We start from the raw sequence: 3,377 nt of genomic DNA on the forward strand, positions 1-3,377 counted from the left end.
AGACTAAACTGTATCATCACAGTCTTGAGATGATACATAGCAGATATATAGTCTACAATTATGGAGACATCCAACTTTTAATACAAAGACTAAAGCTAAAACTATAATACAGATACATTCTGATGACATAGAACATGAAGCTTATACATAATTTCAATAAGGCATGTCTGTGATAAATCATCTGTCTGCCTCCTGGTGGCTGTTAGTTTATGTCTATTCATTTTCCAGCACAAACTCAGTACTGACATCGTTGCTTTATTCCAGTCATGCTCTTGCCAGCCTCCACTCTGCATGCTTTAAATCGGTTGCTCTTCTGCATTTCAGATCCGCAGCCATGCAGCCCGCCTCCTCTCCTTTCTCCTCCTCACCGTGGTCACTCAGAGCCCTGTCCCAGCCTCCATCTTCATCTTCATTACTATCAGCATGTTGACTCTGGGGTGGTGGTTGTGCAACATCCTGTCACTGCTGGGATTCTTTCTGCTATGATGGCTCATAACTGCCAAACAGTTACATTTATTTCTGTATCTCAATAAATCATGTTGAGTTTTTCCACGTGATCTCTCCTTATTGAATTACTTTTGTAGATAAGCTTCAAGCTAGCAAGCAACAATACCTACATCAAAAATATTATCACCAGAAGTGAGAAACTGTCTGCAGCTCCAGCTGTGCTGCATGTATTAGGAGGGGGGGACGTCCCCAGCAAAATCGCCCCCAAGTCGCCGGTGCGGAAGCTCCAGCAGCTCCATCTGAGACTTACAGGCCTCAGTCAGCGTATTGTTACCGGTCATTTCAAGTTTCATGACAGTAACACTAGAACAAGATTGACAGGAGTAAGGCTGTTATCGAAACGCCTCCTCTGTTGAAAGGACCTCGTTCAGGACACAACATGCATTGGCCCTGACGTGGGTTTTTGGCATTCTGCTGCCACATTTATACTACTCTCCTCCTCAACCTTTGCACTTTTAGAGCGAAAAACCTACAAATGCACTCTGTGTCCACGCCTGTCCATTCTCACGCCGCTTTACTGACAACTTTCGTTGAAGCTGAGCTCTGCAGAAACTTGTGCTCTGTGGGGTCGGTGAGGGCTAGATGCTCCGCCCAGGTAAGCGCTGCTGACGAGGCTGATCCTGGACCGATAATTGTGCTGCTGCGCAGATGGCGTCATGACAGCTTTGCCTTTCGTTCTGGTTCCTGTCGGGAGGCCGGCCTTGCAGGTTTCTGCTTTAGATGCAATAACTCTAAGGTAGATTTGCAACGGAGACCAAAAAGGGCGAGTCGAGTAAATGTTCACTGGGTTTACAATGGGAGAGAAATAAAAAAGAACGGAGCCGAGGTACTTGAACACTCCTGCGCCCCCTCGCTGTTATTTTATCACTGTTTCGGGCAGAACTTTGCTCCCACGCTGCTGCGTTACTACTTCCTCGTCGATTAAGCCGGCGCTTTGATAGCCGTTGGTATGGCCCGCGGTCAGTGTTGGGTTAGGTGACGCGGTGCAGGGGAAAGCCGCCTCTTCTGCTCGCTGTTAGTCACAGCATGCGTCTATGTTCCGCCTGGGACGGAAGCCAATATTACCATATCAACCCTCTCTGGGGGGGGGCTTCCAGTCTCACTTATCCAGGGGCCAGTGTAGGGTTCTCCGCACCGTTGCCATGGATACCTTTTTTTGGCCCTCATTCCCTTCATTGCCACCCCCGGCCCTCCTGACTGCGTGTGGGGCTTGCTGTCGGGCCGCGGTCGCCCAGCAGCCGACCCGCTTCAACAAACATTTGTCTCGCTTCCCCATCTGGCCCGCCAACGCAGAGGGCTCGTCTGCCCCGCCTCCCTGTTCTCACACGTTCTCCCTCTTCCTGCCTTCTTTCCATCTTCGTTCCTGGTGAAGCACACAAGCACCGCGGGGGGGGGGGGTGAGACGAGGGGCTCGCGTCACCCCAACTATATAGTAACGAGCAGTCATGAAAACGCCTCCGGCCGGGCTAATTTCCTCGCCCGGATATTCAGGCATCCAAAAACCGACCATCGGAGTGTGAAGGAAGCTCACTGGAAATCTTCGCGTCTCCTTATGTTCTGCTGCCAGTCTCTTTAACATGGATATGCAGGATTAAAGCGAGCAGAATCTCATCTTGGTATCCAGAGCAGAGCAGAGGGACGCAGGCGGCCTTCTCCAGCCACAGAGCCCTAGGAACTCCCATCAACCATGGAAAACAGCCTTCACAGATAAGAAAAACTTTACAACACGCTCGGTGCTAAACGTGACACTAGAGAGAACACAAGCCCCTAACCCAAAGTCCATGAAACTTCACTGTTTGATGTCTCCCAGAGGCACCAAACGGTTTAACAGGACTGTTTCCTCTCTTGGGCGCTCGCTCTGCAGGCCTACTTGTTGTTCCTAGAGTATTAAAAGTAGATGGGAGGGGCGAGCTTCAGTTTTCAGGCCCCTCTTCTTGTGGAACCAGCTTCCAGTTTGGATTCAGGAGACAGACACTATCTCTACTTTCAAGATTAGGCTTCAAACTTTCCTTTTTGCTAAAGCATATAGTTAGGGCTGGACCAGGTGACCCTGGATCCTCCCTTAGTTATGCTGCAATAGACGTGGCTGCCGGGGATTCCCATGATTGCACTCGGGTGTTTCTTATCCACTTCCCTTCACAGATTCCTGGAGTGTATTTGCTTCTCTGTGTTTTACTGTTCCGCTAATTATAATCCATGACCTCCCCCCTCCTTTCCTTTGCTTTCTCCTCCTTCAGCTGACAGTAGGACAGCCATTTCACGCAGAGCATTGGACTTCTCCACACTCACTGTAGTTCATTCCTGTCCCTCCTGACCCAAGGCCTCCATTAAACCTGCAGTTATCTCTCGGCTGAGTCAACCTCGGCCGTGGGCAGGCCGCGCCTCCTCACAAACCTCGTCTGCTTTCTTCCACTTATTGTGAGCGCTGTCTAAACTCAAGTCCACTGTGGATCATGATTTTATTTAAAAACTGCATATCAATTGAATGAAGGAAGGAATAAGTCCCCCGGGTCCCGGTTTTGAGGCGACGTTGCAGCTGTACGTTTGCCGGTTAGCGGCCATGAGCGGCCCTTGCTCGATGTGAGCAAAGGAAACCCAACTGAAAGGAACCAAATAACAGGACAACCTCATCAGGACGAGATCACATGCCGCCGGCGCCATTCATTCCTCACCTGTGAACAACACACACACAGCAAGCACACGGCCAACGTTCTGCGATGCGCTGCTCAGTTTGCTGACTGGGAAAACAGGTTCCCGCCCCTGTTATTATTCACTGAATGAAAAAATGATCCAGAGGGCTGATTATGACTTCAGCGTTTTAATCGCTTGTAAAAATGCTTCAGAGAAGTCACAGCCGCCGCAAACAATGC

The sequence above is a fragment of the Simochromis diagramma genome, unplaced genomic scaffold (genome assembly GCF_900408965.1).
Source record: "Simochromis diagramma unplaced genomic scaffold, fSimDia1.1 OVJJ01000445.1, whole genome shotgun sequence".
In the NCBI taxonomy this organism is placed as follows: domain Eukaryota; kingdom Metazoa; phylum Chordata; class Actinopteri; order Cichliformes; family Cichlidae; genus Simochromis; species Simochromis diagramma.